We start from the raw sequence: 20,344 nt of genomic DNA, 5'->3' as shown, positions 1-20,344 counted from the left end.
CAAGATTCCCTATCTAATGCTAGTCGTTTCATTTCAGTATACCCTCTACATCCTACATCCCTAACAATTTGTTTTACATATTCCAAACGTGGCCGCCTACACAATTTTTTCCTTCTACCTATCCTTCCAATACTAAAGCGACTATTCCAGGATGCCTTAGTATATGGCCTATAAGTCTGTCTCTTCTTTTAACTATATTTTTCCAAATGCTTCTTTCTTCATCTATTTGCTGCAATACCTCTTCATTTGTCACTTTATCCACCCATCTGATTTTTAAAATTCTCCTATAGCACCAGATTTCAAAAGCTTCTAATCTTTTCTTCTCAGATACGCCGATTGTCCAAGTTTCACTTCCATATAAAATAACAAATAACAGTTTAATTAAAGGAGAAAGAAAAAAAAAATATATATATATATATATACTCCTAATAAAACTCATTAAAATTAGTTTTTTTTTAATTTTGGCTCCATAAAATAATTTACAGAAATGCACTCAATGCAAGTAAATCACGAAACTTTTGTATAATTATAAAAAGTTAATACGTTCTTATTAATATTTATTTAAGGTCATTTTTTGTGAAGACTGATCAATTTTCATTACATTTAAAAAAACGTATTATAACTTTTAAGAGTATTTCGCTTTCAGGAAGAAGCTTAGATTATTTAAGCAAAAATGACCGTCAAAAAAGTAATGCGGTTTGCATGTGAATTTTTATATTTATTAAAAAAGATTAATTAAAGTAATCGAACTCAGATTTTTAATATTTAAATTTAAAAAAAAAAAGATTTTGCCTATTGTATAAAACGTATCTTAAAGCTTAATTAGGAAATAAATTCTTTTCAGTTGTGTGCCTAACACAGAAATTTAATATAGGCTTTTAATAAATTATAAATGAAATTATGAATTCCCTTTCACCGTTACCTTTAATTTAATTCTTTATGTCACCACGCGTTAATGAAATACTTAACAAATCATTTAAAAAAATTGATTAATAAAAAACTATAAAATAAAAAAATAAGCTTTTTCAGTTTTAAAAAAGGTGTTGAGCCGAGGATTTTAAGCCAAACGTTATACGAGCTTAATTATTTTTTGTTTAGCTTTATTATTCTACTTTCATTTTCTGTTTAGCCTCCGGAACTACCGTAAATTATTACTTTAGAGAATGAATGAGAATGATATGTATGAATGTAAATGAAGGGTTATCTTGTACAGTCCCGGTTCGACCACTCCTGATGTGTGTGGTTAATTGAAACCCAAACACCAAAGAACATCGGTATCCACGATCTATAATTCAAATCCGTATAAAAGTAACTAGATTTACTAGGATTTAAACCTTAGAACTATCGATTTCAAAACCATCTGATTTGCGGTGATGAATTAACCACTAAACCATCCTGGTGGACAGTATAAAAGGGCCTATTAATAACAGCTGAATTTTTATACTCACAACAGTTTTCTGTTAAGTTTTGTTTTAATAATAAAACTTGTGTTTTTTTTTTCTTGGCCTTTAACATAAATTTTCTCATTGATTAAATTATTTACAAGTTTTGTTAATAAAATTTACGCATTTACTAGTCATTTGCAAATGAAGAGATATTGCGGCAAATAGATGAGGAAAGAAGCATTTGGAAAAATATAGTTAAAAGAGAGTCAGACTTATAGGCCACATACTAAGGCATCCTGGAATAGTCGCTTTAATATTGAAAGGACAGGTAGAAGGAAAAAATTGTGTAGGCAGGTCACGTTTGGAATATGTAAAAAAAATTGTTAGGGATGTAGGATGTAGGGGGTATACTGAAATGAAACGACTAGCACTAGACAGGGAATCTTGGAGAGCTGCATCAAACCAGTTAAATGACTGAAGACAAAAAAAACCTTGTCATTTAACAAAGTTAAATGTACTTCAAACCTAAAAAAAAAATGATTTTCGTCACCGAATTTTTTTGTTTCACATTGGATATAATGAAAACTACGCAAGACACAATTCTGAGACCTATTTGTTAAATTTTTGGGTTATAAAACATAAGAAACCAACAACTATACTCCTTATGCAACGCTTTAAAAAAATTCAAATGACCTATTTCACCGAGATAATTGGAATCCAACCGAAATTTTTCGCTAGCCGTAACTCGATATAAAAGCGTATTCGGACATATGTTTGTATAAACCTCTTATCTTAATTATTAAAAATGAAGCTCTAGAATCAGTTCCCAAATAATTTTTTTCCTCCTGAATGCCCTATATATTTTTACTCATATTTTTTATGCATACGTGAGTGTGAGTGGGTGTCAATAATTTGTGATCGAATTTCTTCTCATCTCGATAGTATAAAGAAGCTCCGTTTAATTTTTATTATTATTTTTTTAAATTAATCCATATATATTTTCTTATATAGTTTATATAAATTATGGTTGCCGTTAAAAAGAGATTTTCACTTTTCAGTTTTGTGTTTAATATAGTGGATATAAAGAAAAGAGGAACCTTTACGAATAATTAGGAGCGATATACTTGGATTAATCAAAAGGATTTGGTTTTCGTTTTGCATTATATTTCTCCAACTCCTAATTGGCTATGATACCGTTACAAATCGATTTCATAGGATAATATTCACCTTCCTTAAGTTGGGATATTTTTTGAAAATTATGTCAGATTCAGCAAGTAGAAGGGAGTATAAAAAAAATTATGGTGAAAGTCATAAAATTTTACAGAATAATTAGTTATAAAATTACTTAAGTAATACGCATGAAGAAACAATTCTGATTACTTTACACCACAGAACTGCAAAATACGTGTTCTTTAACCGTCAAACATTCTCTTACCGCCTTTTATTTGATATGCTTCAAATCTTACCTTTTACTCTAGTCTTAAATTTTCTTTATCTGAAAAACAATACTTTTAAACCTAATACGTAAGAGAAGGTCACATTTCGTACAAAAAAAAAAAAATAATAAAAGGATTTTATGAAACGAAATATATATAGAAAATATTCAAGTAGGTTTGAATATATAAAAGAGGGATTGAATTAAGATCGATTTAAGTGGTCGGTTTGAGAAAAAGGTAGATTTTCCTTTATATTCATTTCCATCTGAAATATTACACATTCGGTACAAAATGCTTTATATTGTACATTTATTATTGGTTTTTATTATATTTCTTTACCTTTGCTCGTTAATTATTAACGTTTATCGAGTATTAGACGATTTTAATTTTAGCGGTGGGAAAATAATCGAAAAAATTAATTAGTTTAAGTGATTTTATTTTAACAGCTTTTTTTCGCGAAGTAAAACATTCTTTTTTTTCAAAATTAACCGTACATCTTTCTTACGTCTCTTTAAAAAAATCCTTTTCAAATTACTTAAAAGATGTGCTGACGTGACTCGCCCGATTAGGCTGAATCTAATAGCAACAGAGTTGTTTTTCTTAATGTGCATTATAAAAATGAAGAGAGTAATAAAAGGAGTTAAAATCCTTTATATCAGATAAGATTTTTATACATTTTGTAAAATTCTTCCTATTTCTTATTTAGCAATATTTTTTTAATTAAAGATAATTAATAGGTACAGACTATATTTATTTTACTAATGATTTTAGTTTTTTTTTTTAATTATATCATATTTCAATAAAATATAATAATTTTATTAGAATCAAAATTTATTTCTACTAAACATCTAAAAGTACAGTTGTTTTCATTAATATTTATATATTGCAATGTATGTGTACGTTCGCGCGCGCGTATACATGTTTACATTTCAATACTAAAAATGTAAAAAAATTACTAAATATCGTATGTCAGTAATTTTTGTCAGAAAATCTTTAAATGGGTTTGGAAGGCTTTAAAAGGAAAGTGAAAAATAGTACAGTAGCGTTTTAGCGGTTCGACAAGGATAATGAGATTAACAAACGTAAAAATTTCTTACAAATATATTTGCTCTAAAGACATATAAACAAAATAAATTAATAATAATACGTATATTCAACATACAAAATAGTAATTCGAACAAGAAGACAAGCTTTATTTAATAACAGTTAAATTATAAATACGAAAATACAGTCCAATTTACTAAAAACTTAATGATAACGTCCAGAAGCTAACATTGCATTAAGGACAATACAACAATAGAAAAGTCTAAAGTTCATACTGCTCTCTATTTCCAAAAATTATTAATTTTACTGTTTATTATTATTATTATTATGCTTTTACGGCCAACATGGGACCACTTAAGTCAATTTTAGTTGGATCTTTTCTGAGAAAAGCGTGTTATTTTACTCTTTCGAGCTGCCCAGTATTTCTTCATCCGTTCAGATCTTGCTTTCTTTTCTTCATCCGTAAACACCCTCTTCGTTGTATTTTGTCGTTTGTCTGTCTTTTGTTTAAATCTAATGCTTTTATCTTTTAGCTTTGTAATTTTTCCAGTTTTATTCTGTAGGTCAGTCAGGGAAATTCCCAATTCTTTCATATCTTCTCTAATTTCTTTGATCCATCCTACTTCTAGCTTTTGGAACCAGAGCTTTTCAATGATATTTCTTGACAGTCTTGTTTCCGGTGTCCTTATGAGATGACCGAAGAAAGAGATTCTTTTTTTCCGCATAGTATCAGTAACAGGCTCTATTTCTCAATACACCACCTCATTTGGCACAATCCACCATTGGCCTTCCTTTTTGGTGTTTTTTATTGATGCATGTTCTGACAATTCTCCTCTCTATTTTCAGAATTTTTTCAATTCGGTTTTTCTGAGTGATTTTGAAAAGGGTCTCGCTTCCGTAGGTGACTTCTGGCTGTACTACAGTTTTATAATGTTTAAGTTTTGTTTTAGCAGAAAGGCATTTTTTGTTATATGTTGACCAAGTTAATTTTTGGGATTTAATCATTTTATTTGTCCTGTTTTGCCATGTCACTTTTTCATTTAATTATAAGTTATTATTTCCCCTAGATATTTAAATTGTTTTACTATTTTAATTTTCTGATTGTTTACCGTAATGTGCTCTATTACCAGAGGATCTATGGCCATTAGTTCAGTTTTTTCGAAAGAGATATGAAGCCCTATCTTTTGTGCTAGGTTTTGAAGACTCATGATTTGTGTTTTGGCTTCTTGAATATTATTTGCTAAAAGAGCGAGGTCATCTGCAAATCCTAGGCAATTTAGTGTGATGGAGTTTTTCTTAGTACCCATTTTTATATTTTTATATTTTACTGTTTATAAAAGAACTAACCTGCATTTTATGAATGAATCGAATATTGTCACTTTCACTTCGGTTTACCAGTAACTCACCATATAGCTTTTTGTATTCACCTACTGTCCGGACTGGAATACTCGCAATATAATCTTTAATCGCTGCTAACAGACGCTTACTGATATTGCTATTAACACAAATATGCCGAATACGGCCTCACAGAACTACTCCCTCTGCTCAGGTACCCGGCAATATTTATTCCTTCTGGCTCGTCCTCTTAATTGTTAAGTGTAATAATTGCACCTATACGTTTTTCTATAAGTGCTTATTCAAGTCCGGTAATCCTTCTGATTGAACAGTAGCTTTTGGAGGTGCCACTATCTGTATTACAAAGAAAAAATTTTTAAAAGGACCTGTTATTTAAATGAAAGAATTCCGTTAAGTTTCTTCTAGATTCTTCTTTATTTTCTCTTTCTTTCTTATTAGTTGGAAGAAACCCGTTACCCAGATTCGTTACACTTGTCTTGTTACCATATGTTAAACATATTCAGTTTTTTTTTTGTCTTCAGTCATTTGACTGGTTTGATGCAGCTCTCCAAGTTTCCCTATCTAGTGCTAGTCGTTTCATTTCAGTATACCCTCTACATCCTACATCCCTAACAATTTGTTTTACATATTCCAAACGTGGCCTGCCTACACAATTTTTTCCTTCTACCTGTCCTTCCAATATTAAAGCGACTGTTCCAGGATGCCTTAGTATGTGGCCTATAAGTCTGTCTCTTCTTATAACTATATTTTTCCAAATGCTACTTTCTTCATCTATTTGCCGCAACACCTCTTCATTTGTCACTTTATCCACCCATCTGATTTTTAACATTCTCCTATAGCACCGCATTTCAAAAGCTTCTAATCTTTTCTTATTCAAGTAATAAATCTCATATTCAAGTAATATTTCATTATCAACAAATAGATTAACCCTATACATCAAGTGTGCTTGAGGCGTATGATTTTAGTCACACATTTAATTTGGAGGTTTATCCTTCTAGACGCTTATAGGGACCATCCTTCACCAATATTTAACTTAAAAGAAATCACCAGATCTAATAATGAAAATGTATCTTTAGATGTGAGTTTGAAAAGGAAAATAATTTATACTGCATGAGCTCTGAGAGATTTTCTCTTTTGCAGTTAGTTTAAAATTGTACATTAAAATGAATAACCCTATTATAAATAAGGTTTTTATTAAACAAATATATATACATTCATTAGAGTAATAGCGTTAAAAAATAATAGTATATTCATTAAACTGTTAATCTGTAATTATAGAATTATTTTAAACGTTAGTTTTAAATCTATCTAACTATCTAACATCATACGTAACTATTCCTTTATTAAAAACGAAATAAGATTTTCAATTACAAAAAATTCAACCACTGAATAAAAAGATGTTAGAATTAAGGTATCTTTATAAAGCAAGAGAAGAAAAAATAGAAAATAAATTTTTGTTTCCTCAATAAAATAAGTTTGTAAAATAGAGTTGCTTTTTGGAGTTGAGAATTTAAATATACCACCGCAAAGGAATCGTGCTCTAAATATAAGATATGATTACGTAAAGACATGATTTTCCTCGATATGATCTCTTTGAATCCTATCCAACACCGTTGGTCTATATGTATTATTAGAACACAACTTTCTTCCAAGTAAAGTATATTAGTTGTGTATTTAATTTATGTAAATGTATATTTCAGTATTTACGTTCTTCTATACATGCCTTCATTTCTAGATTAACTAAAGTTTAATATCTTAATGCGACATATGATGTTTTATTGTGTTTTAGCAATGAACTAGGTTCATCTGTAAATTATAATCTTCTATAAATAACTCTATTCTCTCTCATCTTAAAACCTCTTGTCTTTTTATTCATTTTAATCATTTTTTTTAATTTTTTAAATCATTTTATGATTTTAGCTAATTATCAGCATCCTCCTGTAACATTTCATTTTAAAGCTTCTAATCTTCACCTTACAACTTTTCCTACCATTCATAATTCGCATCTAAAAAATACTACCGTAAAAATATTTTCAGAAATACCTTTCTAATGCTTAAATCCATTTTAAAAGTACAGAATTCTTTTCTGCATAAAAAACCTTCTGCCAAATCTGTAATTGTAGTATCCATATCAAATCCGTGAAACTTCTTGTTCGTTATGACAAACTGCTTTATTATCTAATTCCTTTTTACTTTATTTTTCGGTCAGTAATATTTTATTAACTTTGTATTATGCTTATTGATTTTCAAACGAAATCTTTCCCCCATTAATAGAACCATGCCGTTCTAAATTTCTTCTAACTCATTTTTGCTTTCTACTAAAATGAAAATCATGTTAAGGGAATTTTAATGTTTTCATTTTTCTTCTCGATAATACCTTTCTCAGGTTCCTTCTTTAATTATTATATTATTTATTTTAGTTACAATTTAAAAAGTAATACAAAGATTCATCTTTTTCTTACAGTTTCTGAATCACAGCTTGATTTTCTTTTGTTCGTTTTTTATACTAATGACTGCTACCCAATTCTTGAAAAAATTGTATGTTTCATATGTCCCTGAATTTCAGTAAAATTCATGTAATAGTAAACATGTAGTTCCATTCTATATTATTAAATGGCAATTTACATTACTTTCTAGATCTAAAAATGTAGGTAGCTTTACTCTTATCAAACCTGCCTAAATTTAATCCCAAAGCCAAAATTATTTTACTTGTACTCGTATACTTTCTGAAATTGAGCTGGTACTTAATCTAGTACAACTTCCACGACAATATTTTTACAGCATTACGGATAAAAACCTTTATACAGAAAGATGAAAACTATAAACTGAGCTTTGTAATTCTAATAATAAAATGTTTATTCATCCACGTAAATAAGTGAGAAAATTTCATATATCGCATTAAATTCTGATTTCAATACTCAATGAATTCATGTAACCAAACTCATTTTAAAAATAATTAATGACTAATAATTAAAAATTAATCTAATAGAATTAATGTTTGAATATAATTGAATTCTTAATTATTTTAATGTATTTTTTATGTTCCAGGTAAGTGAATTATATGCAGAAAATTAAGTAAGTAAAATAATAACAATTTTAATTATTCATAGTAAAATATTAATTTTAAAATTCTGTTTTTTTTGTTTTTTTTTTTAAATTTACTATGAAATAAATACTTATAATAACATAATATTGTAATTATAAATGTTTGAGAATTTTCAGAGCAGGGGAAGAAAACAATTTGCGATGTATTTAAAATGAATGTGTTACATAGAAAATATGAAAAGAAATTAAAAACGATTTTAGTGAAATCATGAGATACAAACATTTTTACTTGCATATTATACTATAAATTATCTAAAAAATCCAACTAATTTAAAATAAATATAGATTATTTAACTATATAGTAAAATAATTTTATCATGCATATCATGATACTATACATTACAATTCAATTATGGACTATAATACGGATACGTATATATTTTATTTGATTTATGAAATGCAGTTATGCACAAATATTAATGTCTTTTTTCTTTTTTTTTTGTTTGTTTTTGTTATAGATGAGTCTAAGAAATGCCATTTATGCACCACCCATAAATGGGGGAGTATCGGACACGCACGGCTTCGGCTAGATGTTATTAAGAGCATATGTGTACCCGCACCCTACTGACTAAAACTCATATCTCACCATTTCTCCTCCTCAGGGGTCGGTCATGCAGTTTAAGCATTGCACGGGCCCAGGAGGTGCCTTAAGGGTTCAGGGGTCCAGAGTCCCCGTGCTTCATCACGACGGCTCCACAGGGGGCTGTCCTTCGCCCCTTCACCTTCAAGTCACTTTCTTCGCCTGAGTCTCAGGTCTTGTGTATGGAACTCTGATTCCTTGTTGGTGATCTTCAGTCCTCTTACTGATCTGGATCTTGAATCAGGCTCTATCCCATTCTCTAGCTTCTCTCGCTTTAGTTTTCAGGATTATAGTAGCTAGGTGTACTACCTTGTCCCATTCCGTTCTTCCTGTCAACATGTACGGAACTGTTTCTTCCGGAGAAAGCCAGCTTAGCCCGATATCTTGTCTTACCACATCCCACCGCTGGAATTGGTAAATGCTCAACGGTATCCTCAAGATCGCAGTACCTGCATAGAGGAAACACTCTCCTGCCAAATCGATGCAGGTAGGCTTCAAATTCGCCATGTCCAGAAAGGAGCTGGGTTATATAGAAACCTATCTCACCCAGTCCTCTCTGCACCCATACATCTATTCTCGGAATTAATTTACGCGTCCATACACCAGTAGGTGAGGTGTTCCAGGCCTCCTGCCACTCGGCCATAAGTAAGTCCTTAGCCTCGGTCTTAGTCATACCAAGAAAAACCCGCCGGAGCATCAATGCACGCAGCCGCACCGGGGGAATCCCGGAGATGACCTCAATAGCGTTTCGCGAAACCGTGCGGTATGCGGCCGCAATGTTCAACGCAGCACTTATTTGAAGTGATGATACTTTATCTGCATTCCTTTTCTTTTCAAGAGCCTCTACCCACGCAGGGACGGCATAAAATATGATAGAAGAAGCCACCGTCAGTACTATACGTCGTCTAGAAGCACGAGGACCTCTGTGGTTATGCATAAGCTTACCGAGATTATTAACAACTGTCTCAGCACGTGCCAAGGTCTGTTGAACGTGGACGTTATATTTTCCGCTCCTCTCCAACCACACGCCGAGGTACTTAACGCACCCCGACGTGGGAATACTGGTCCCAGCAACATTAATTTGCATTTCGCGCGAACTTCTTCTCCCGACCAACGCTACTATGGAGGTTTTACTAGGTGCTAACTGTAGTCCTCTCACCTCTCACCTCAAAAAAAAAAAAAAAAATGTTATGTCTTACAAGTGTTAGAAGTGTCCACCATTTTCCTGAAGGCTGGTCTGAACCCTTTGCACCATATCTTTTGACATCCTTTGTAGGACATCAAGACTGATGGAATTCAACTCAAAAAATATGGTGCGAAGGGTTCGGACCTGCCTTCAGGAAATTGATGGACATTTCCAGTATTTGCTGTAAGAAATTACACTTGTGCATAACTACCTTCTATCAATCAAATCAAATGTGAGTATCTCTGTATTATAATCCATAGTGGAATTATAATGTATAGTGTCATGATGTGGACGATAAAATATCTTACTATATTATTAATAGAAAATGGAAAATTAATATTTACTGAAATAGAACAGTAAAGTATTTACAAATAATTTAATACTATTTTAAATAATATATTTTATTTTATTATTACGAAAGAAAATGCGTATAAATCAAGTTACTACGAATTGTTTTGACAAGATATTTTTGGCAGTAAATTTTATCCGCAGAATAAAGTGAAGTATTGCCTGAGTGAAATAGGGATCTGTTTCCCTACAAATAAATATAAATATACCGGAATTGGGAAACCTTTACAAAATAACGTTCATAATAATAATAACCATAGTAATTATCTAATTTGTGTACAAAGTAATTTATTTAAAACTAGCAATTTATTCTAATTTGTTGGATCAATATTAATTGATTTAACATTATTTTTAAATTAAGGATTTTTCATTTACCAATTCAATGTTCCAGTGATTAATAGAACTAAAGTAAATATTAACAATTTCAGGTCCTATTAATAAGTAAATACTTTGTCTCCTTTCCTCTTATAAAATATTTTAAACCAGGTATTTTGTAAAAAAAAAAATAATTTCAGCTCCTAGTGTATTATTGTATCTTAAAATAGACTATTTATTCAGATAGAAAGAAAACATATTAAAGAACCTTGGCTTTTACATTTTTTAGCTGTGTATTTATGAAATTCTTGCTTCAATTAAAATATTTAAAATTATAAGTAAAGGCAAAAAGATACTAAAAAAAAATTTTTACCGACTTTTTGAACAAAAGAGTAATATATATATATATATATATATATAAACTCGAAAATTTCTAAAACAAACAGATTAATTCATTGAAATTTAAATATACTAGTAGTGTATCCGAAATTGTGCATGTGAGAATTTGATGAAGAGTTGTTTTTGAGTTACGCTCAATTTAAGGTCGATACTACATAACCTCAATTTCAATTTGTTAACTGTGTAGTTGCATTATTTCATACGCTTTTATGCATTGAGTTACAGTGATAAGTAAGTTGAAACTTGATACTTGCGAGTAGGTTCTTAATTTTAATCGAAGGCATGTAGTGTTTTTACTTCCGTGTACGAAGGTAAAAGAAGTATTGTGATCGCGAAAAATTTCGGTTTTCTAATTTCAAGGGAAATATCCATATTGACCATCCCTGAATCCATTTTTTCTAGTTTCGGCATGACGTCTGTATGTAAGTACGTATGTATCTTGGATAACTCATAAACGATTAACCGTACGATGTTGAAATTTTGGATTTAGGACTGTTGTAACACCTAGTTGTGCATCTCTTTTTTTGATTGTGATTGAACAAAAAGTGTCCAAAAAAGCCCAAAATCCAAAAAAGATTGGATTTTGAACTTTTTCTTAATTGCAGTAATAAGCCCTTATTGAGAGATTTTTAATGATATATCATAAGTAGTAATTAACTTCACTTGTTCCACTAGCTCCTTTTCTTAACATTTCTTTGTTTTCAATTTAAATATAGTGATTTATTAATAATTATTAACCTCTGATTGTAAAAAAAATTTACGGTAAGTAATAACAAAAAAATGAAATATGAAAAAATATCAGAAGATATTAATAAAATAAAATTTTATGTACTTTTCATTTTAAAAAAAATGAGCATATGTAATTTAATTGGCTTACAAGGAAATTATGTGATGCACACATCAGATTTTATACTCTGAAAATCAGAGCATTTCTGACTTCGAAATAATGAGGGCGTTGGAAACGAAAATTGCGCAGAAATGCGCAAGAGTTTTTTTTTTAAATTATAATTCCTTTTTTCCATATTAAATTTTAAAAACACAGATAATTTTAATTTATTATTTACATTAGTAATTCACAAATAATAATGATTAGAATTAAAAAATACAATTTTATTTAAGTCAGAAATTTATTAAAAAAATGATTAATTTACTGTAGTTATTAAACAATTCATTACAATAATATATCCCGAAATAGTTTTCTGTTAATCCTTGACATAGAAGAGAATTTAAAATTGTGAAGAAAATTTCTTACTCTTACATTTTTGTTGAAAATTTTATTATCAGACAAGATAATTAGATGATTCATTGCTAGAATTTTTGAAAATTAAGTTTTGAAAACGTAAAATAAAATTAGTAATTTATCCGGCGTTTTCATGTTTTTCTTTAATGTAATATATATAATCTAGTAGAAGGTACAGTTTTAAATAGGGGAACAAAATTTATAACTTGGTCTTTTTTACGTATCTCTTAACCTAGTACTAACTGTAAGGTACAATGCCTACAAAAACAATTATAATTATGTTCTTGTTTCGACTGATTTATTTGGAGCGAGTAGCGCTCCTAATTAAACAGAACTTCAAAGTATTATCACTACGCCATCCCGAATGACTTACATGTTAATGGCCATTTGGCCATTAACATGTAAGTCACAGCATTACTGCATATCTCTTGAACTGCAGTAATAAAATTAAAAGTAAAAAAATCAATAAATATTATTAATTTTAAACTATATTGTGAAAAAATCAAATGAAAATGATATATTTTTAAAATATAGATGTCTTTAACTCTGCATTATTTATACTCTTACAATGTTCTAGTTATATGAGTATGCTGTTTTCACAGCAACAATGAACTGGAAGACACTCTCTTTAAATTTGAGCTTTATTCATAAAACAACACGGTCTGAATACCACAAACTCCTTCCAGAATTTTTCGTTCGACAAGAAAGTCTTTCTCTCTTTTTCCTGTTTAGCCTCCGGTAACTACCGTTTAGATAATACTTCAAAGGATGAATGAGGATGATGTGTATGAGTGTGAACGAAGTGTAGTCTTGTACATTCTTCGTTCGACCATTCCTGAGATGTGTGGTTAATTGAAACCCAACCACCAAAGAACACCGGTATCCACGATCTAGTATTCAAATCCGCGTAAAAATAGCTGGCTTTACTACGACTTGAACCCTGGAACTGTCGACTCCCAAATCAGCTGATTTAGGAAGACGCGTTCACCACTAGACCAACCCGGTGGGTTTATCACTGTGTTAGCTGGGTTTGAACTGAATGATTCAAATCAATCGAATAAATAAAATTACAAAAATGATAAATTTAAATTTACGTTAAATAAAAAAATATTAAATAAATTAAAAAAATTCTGTTTAATAAAATGTTATTAATAATAATGGGCTTCCCGTAGGGACTGCGTGTGAGGCTAGAGTGGTGAAAGTCTGTCCCAGAATATCTTTTTTAATTTACATTAATTATTTTATTGATAAAATATAATAATAAACATTCTTATGTCTCCCGAATTTTAAACGATTAAATTTTTTTTCTTTTCGTTATAATATCTATTTATATACATATAAAACAACATTTCGTGAATGGTCCACAATCAACATATCCAGCAAAATCTGAAGATAAATTGTTACACGTTCTTCATACAGTACACACTAAGAAAGAGTTTATGAAATTCCGATTATAAAGACTTAAAATGGAGTAGAAATGAAATTTACAATTATTTTTTTTTAATTTTGCGGTAACAAATAGGGATATCAATTTGATTTTTGGTGAGTATAATCACTATTTTTGGTGAATATCTAAAAATTAATTTCTAATTTTTTTGAAATTTCTAATAATTTTGGAAATTGCTTAAAGGGATGAAAAAGATGAAAAAAAACTTCGAACAAAATTAAAACTTCGAATAAAATTATTTTCGTGGTTTTATAATTTTACTATTTTATCAATAAAAAACAATTATTTTTTCACGTTTTTGCCGTTTTATGTTACCTCTACTGAATCAATCTTATGAGATTTGGTAACATTGTAATGGTAATTTATTTTGTAATTCTGATTATGAATTTCGCGAGCAAAGCCGTGACGGAAAATTAATACCTAATCAGTGGGTCCTCTATTGACCAAACTGTTGCTCTGAAGAGATTATAATAAAAACCTGATAATTTTTTGTAAATTGAACAGTCTTTAATTTTTATTTATCATTATTATTCTCACATGCACGTGTTAAATGAATACAGGAAGTCCATGAACACTGGCTAGACGGTCAGACATCCCCTTAAACGGAAACGATAGTAACCATACTATGGAAAAAGCCGCGACGGAGATGCTAGTTTCTTATAGAATTTTAATCGTATGTTTTTAACTACTATGTATTATCTTTTAATTCAGGTTACAAATAAATTATTTGGTAGGAAATTGTAAATATTAAATATTTAAAAAATATTTAAACCTCAATATATTTAATATTTAATATACTTTAAATATTAAATATACTGAGGTTTAATTTTTATTATAGTTTCAAAACGTTTTTAACCTTTAAAAAGAAAAAAAAAAGAAAGTTTTTATCATGTGAAGTGACTGATGAAGGCTTGATAAGAAGTTTAAGAAACAGTGATTCTCTTGAGAAATCAATTGAAAAAAGGAAACTAGAGTTCGTGTAGCTTTACGATACAACTTTCCTTTGTTAAAGATATCAATGAAAATGAGAATCGAATGGGTAAAACTCTTCTTATGGAGCTGTTTCAATGGAAACTTATTTCTAACTTTCTTTTTACTTTCCCATCTGTAGTATGTAAGAAAGAGAAAGTAATTTTATTCGTCAAAAAATGACCTTTCACTACTTTCTGATTCTTACAGTTTTGACATCTCATTTTCTCATTTTACCGTTTTTCAAAGTCCATAAATATTAAAACCTTGCTTATTAATATTTCCATATGAGTTCATATGTAGTAGTAAGCTTTATTTAATTTATTTTTTAATAATCTGAATTTAAAAAATTTGATATTTTATCTATTATTTGGTACGGTAGCTTGTGGATTAGAGATATTGAAAGGATTATTAATTTGAAAATATTATTAATTTGATTAATGATTATAAAGTATAATTTGAATATTGAATTTTACAATAAAGAAAATATTTTTCAATTTCGAAGTATTGAAAGAAACCTTGCTTAATACACGACAAACTATAGCAGAAATTAGTCGTCCTAAAGCACGATTTCCTTTGAATTTTTCTTCTATGAGTTTGTCTACAAAAAAAATTACCGGAAAAATACCATTGAATGATTAAAATAAATAATTTGCTAAACTGGAGGAAATACAGTATTTAAAAGCGTTGTATATGTCCAAGGAGAGAAAATAAATCTGTTAAGATTGATAGCGTACTTACGCAGAAATCAGTATTGGGTTAGAAGAAATAAGGAATGATATGGATATATTGCCCGAAGAAAAACTTGGAAAAAATATAAGTAATAAAATATGATAGAAAAGAGAGTGATTTATTAAAGCCGAGGGAAGCAATGTACCAAAAGTATATAGTAGAATTACAATTTTATTCTTTAGGTAATAAAATTGCAATGAAAGGACAAATTAGTAATTTCGCCTGTACTTTCTGATTAACATCAGAAGTAGATGGAAACAACCAAATAAAGATGTCTTAAAAATAAAAATTTGAATTAAATATCACTCCCAATATTGTTTGTTAGTAGTGATGCGCCGGGCGGCTGCGTGCAGCGCACAAACGATTCATTGTTCAGGCAATTTATACTTCTCGAACAATTCATTCGTTTAGAAGATTTATACTTCTTGATAACAAACGATTTATCTAAAATTATACTTGTGTTTTGGGGATAAAAAAGGAAAAAATTGGGATTAGAGCTGAGTTAAAATATCACAACTCAAAAAACACATGAAAATGTTCAGGATTTTGAAGCTTTTCGTTGTAAAGGGTTTTTGATGTTAGTACGCTAAATTTATGAACGTTATTCAGTTAAAATTGTCTAAAACATTTAAAAAAATCATGTGTATTGAATTATAAACCATTTAACATTTTCACCGCGGGCCGTGGCCCGGCTTTTTCCTAGTATACACAAAAATTTAAGATAATTTGGTGAAAACTTTAATATGTATTTGATACTTAAGTAAACAGTAGGAAAAACAGTAAAGAAAGAATACACAACATTACAACATAGTTTTACATTCAGGCGAGTCAATAAAATTTAAAATAAAAGTACCTTGAGACAAATAAGAAAAGAAAAAAATCTATGTCAGAATTTTAACTCTATGATGGACTGACATGTAAAATGTAAAGCCTTTTGGAATATGAATAAAACATACAATCGAAAAATTAGGATGCAGAAAATATGTTAAGGTTAAACGATAGGAAGATCAAAAATAAATAAAGAAGAACGTAAAACCATTTAATTACTTTGTAACTCCAAAAGAAAAATGTATTTGTTACTGAAAATATGAACGTACTATAAATTGCTTAAACGCTTTACATTTTAATATATCGATTTTTAACATAATCATTCCTTATTATTTTACTTGGCGTTTACAGACTTAGAAAAAGCATTCGATAACGTAGACTGGAATAAAATGTTCAGCATTTTAAAAAAAATAGGGTTCACATACAGAGATAGAAGAACAATTGCTAACATGTACAGGAACCAAACAGCAACAGTAATAATTGAAGAACATAAGAAAGAAGCCGTAATAAGAAAGGGAGTCCGACAAGGATGTTCCCTATCTCCGTTACTTTTTAATCTTTACATGGAACTAGCAGTTAATGACGTTAAAGAACAATTTAGGTTCGGAGTAACAGTACAAGGTGAAAAGACAAAGATGCTACAATTTGCTGATGATATAGTAATTCTAGCCGAGAGTAAAAAGGATTTAGAAGAAACAATGAACGGCATAGATGAAGTCCTACGCAAGAACTATCGCATGAAAATAAACAAGAACAAAACAAAAGTAATGAAATGTAGTAGAAATAAGAAAGATGGACCACTGAATGTGAAAATAGGAGGAGAAAAGATTATGGAGGTAGAAGAATTTTGTTATTTGGGAAGTAGAATTACTAAAGATGGACGAAGCACGAGCGATATAAAATGCCGAATAGGACAAGCGAAACGGGCCTTCAGTAAGAAATATAATTTGTTTACATCAAAAATTAATTTAAATGTCAGGAAAAGATTTTTGAAAGTGTATGTTTGGAGTGTCGCTTTATATGGAAGTGAAACTTGGACGATCGGAGTATCTGAGAAGAAAAGATTAGAAGCTTTTGAAATGCGGTGCTATAGGAGAATGTTAAAAATCAGATGGGTGGATAAAGTGACAAATGAAGAGGTATTGCGGCAAATAGATGAAGAAAGAAGCATTCGGAAAAATATAGTTAAAAGAAGAGACAGACTTATAGGCCACATACTAAGGCATCCTGGAATTGTCGCTTTAATATTGGAAGGACAGGTAGAAGGGAAAAATTGTGTAGGCAGGCCACGTTTGGAATATGTAAAACAAATTGTTAGTGATGTAGAGGGTATACTGAAATGAAACGACTAGCACTAGATAGGGAATTTTGGAGAGCTGCATCAAACCAGTCAAATGACTGAAGACAAAAAAAAAAATTATTTTATTCTTATAAGATAAAATAAGGTAATAAGGAAAAATACAATTTATTTATTATATGTTTTTTTTTATTTTACTAAAATCTCAGAATGATTAAATTTTAAGGACGTTTTAACTACATTTTACAATAACTCTAGTTATTTTAACATTTTAACTGGAGGATTAAAATTGTTACTTTATTTAACAAATGTGTGCTGATAAAATGGATGATTATAGTATTATAAAAACAATAATTCGTGCAATTTATTAAAAGATAAAAAATGTAATAAAAAATAAATAAAATAATTTGCAATGTCAATTATTATTTTCAAATTTATTGCTAAGGAGTGAAATTTTGCATACATTTTAATTTTATTTTAAAAAGGTACATTTAAATAGTGTAAATAAACAGTGTTCTATCGATCAGATTATTACCATGCAATAATAAAACGGATGAATTGTAATAACTTGTATTGTAAGGATAAATTAAAAGATATAAATTCTCCCAGCTGAAATATGTGACGACTAAAGAAAATTTTATGTTGTAGATTTTCTTTAAAACGTATTCTCCTAAATTTATTCTTATTTTACTCCTGCTTCCCTTTTGAGCAAAAATTACGATTTAGATATCAATATAATCTTCTAAGTGTTTTATATTTTGTACTTGTATATTAAATTTTAAGTTTTAGAGGAACTATTTTTATAAATTTAATAATAAATGAAATATAAATATTTCTCTTAATCCTTTCTACTTAAATACAAATACTCAGCATTTAAATAGATGCTTCACTGAAACCTTTTCAAATAATGAACACTGATGAATAATACTCTTTCTTACGCCGTAATCAAAATAAATATTAACAAATAAAAAATAAAAAAAAAAAATATATATATAGCCATTATCATCATTATTTTCCTGGAAAATAATTGATTTATTAATTGATGATTAATATCATGATATATCGTTTGATATAAGGTAAGAACCTGCATGAAATTCTTTTACGTTTTTTTTTTTTTTTAGATTGAAATCGGTACGTTACACAGCTACAAAGCCATTGTTGATTTCTCAATTTATGTAGAAAACAATGCTATGTAATCATATATGCACATTCTATTTTGTTGAATACCAAAATTAATCATCTCGATATAGAATTGTCAAGTAAATTTGCACAACGGCTTTTTTATTATTATTCATTGGATTGAATCATATTTCCTTTTAAATATTACCAATGAAATATTAGGTTACTCTAAGCATTTAAACAACAATTATGTTACATTCAAAATGAAGAGGCAAATTTTAAATCTTCCATCTAATATCCATCAGTCGTGTCATAAACTACCATTAAATAATGAAAAATTCTTCAAATTTCAGCACATATACTCGTAATACTTTCTAAAAAAAAAACCATACTACACAGAAAATTTCATAATAGATGAAAATATTTAGTTAAAAAAAATAAACGGTAATTTTGAATTTTTGTAGTCCTGAATATTGAAATGTTTAGTTCAAAGTAACGATTTACATCCTTATTTGACCTTAACTTATTAAACTTTTATTTACGAAATATATATTGTAACAGAACCAATGGATTTTTTTCAAATTAAGAACAAATAAAGAGAAAATAATAATGAAAACAAGAATTCAGATGGAAATAAATGGGATCCTTTCCTTAGAGTAACGGGGTTCTATATAATACAGACAATGGCATCTCCAAAAGCTGTTGTTAGACCAGAAGGGTTACTGGACCGAAATAAGAATTGATAACAATGAAAATTATTACGCTTCAACAATTAAAGGGATGAGCCGGGTACTGGTTCTACAGGCCAGAGGATATAAATATTGACAGGGACCAGCGGATAGAGTAAGTAGTTCTACAAAGCTGTGTTCGGCGCAGTCGTGAACACAACCGAAAACAGTAAGAAGTTTCGCAAGCCCGAGTTAGACGCTGTTGCGATGACAACGATAACAGTAAGCGTCTGGTAAAAACGAGTGAAGAGTACGTTGCGAGCATGGACTGTGGTTGAATGTAGGAAGTTGTTCGGAGAGTTACTGGTAAACCATAATTAAAGTGACAGTATTTCATTCATTCATAAAGTGTAGGATAGTTCTATTGTAAACAGTAAAATAAATAGTATTTGTAGAAAGTGATTGTATGAAATTTAGACCGTTCTATTATTATACTGTTTTTAATGAATTTTAGTTTCTAGGTCATTATAACGTTTTTATTAAACAGTACTGGATTCTGGTATTTATAATTTAACTTTATTAAAAAAATCTTTTTATTTTATTTGAATTCCCCTTTTGTATGTTATAAATACGTATTGCCATAATTATTAAATGATTATTATTATCATTCTTGTTATTATTATTATTTGTATTATTTATTTTGTCTATATGGTTCTCAATAATCTGGTCGAGCCCCAAACATGCGACAATACATGTATATATATATATATATATATATATATATATACAAAATTTTTGACGATCACAGATATTTCCTCTATTCTTTTTGAATTAATACTGGAAATATATTACTAAATATGATGTACCGTTAAGAAAAAGTAAAATAACAA

General features: G+C 29.2%; 1 protein-coding gene across 3 annotated transcripts in view; it reads left to right on the top strand.

The window, feature by feature from the left end:
- The window catches only part of LOC142318036 (octopamine receptor beta-3R-like), a 672,835-nt gene that overhangs the window by 613,647 nt on the left and 38,844 nt on the right, over positions 1-20,344 (top strand). The window contains exon 1 of one of the 3 annotated variants that reach the window (XR_012754791.1): positions 11,346-11,385. The exons of the other annotated variants lie outside the window; for them this stretch is intronic. The gene's annotated coding sequence lies outside the window, so the exon portion shown is untranslated. Of the gene's footprint in view, positions 1-11,345; positions 11,386-20,344 lie in introns of those variants that run through there. 3 annotated transcript variants of the gene reach the window in all.

This window comes from Lycorma delicatula, chromosome 1 (genome assembly GCF_047948215.1).
Source record: "Lycorma delicatula isolate Av1 chromosome 1, ASM4794821v1, whole genome shotgun sequence".
Classification (NCBI taxonomy): domain Eukaryota; kingdom Metazoa; phylum Arthropoda; class Insecta; order Hemiptera; family Fulgoridae; genus Lycorma; species Lycorma delicatula.
The sequence above is the reverse complement of the archived record's forward strand: the minus strand, read 5'-3'. Positions and strand labels throughout refer to the sequence as shown.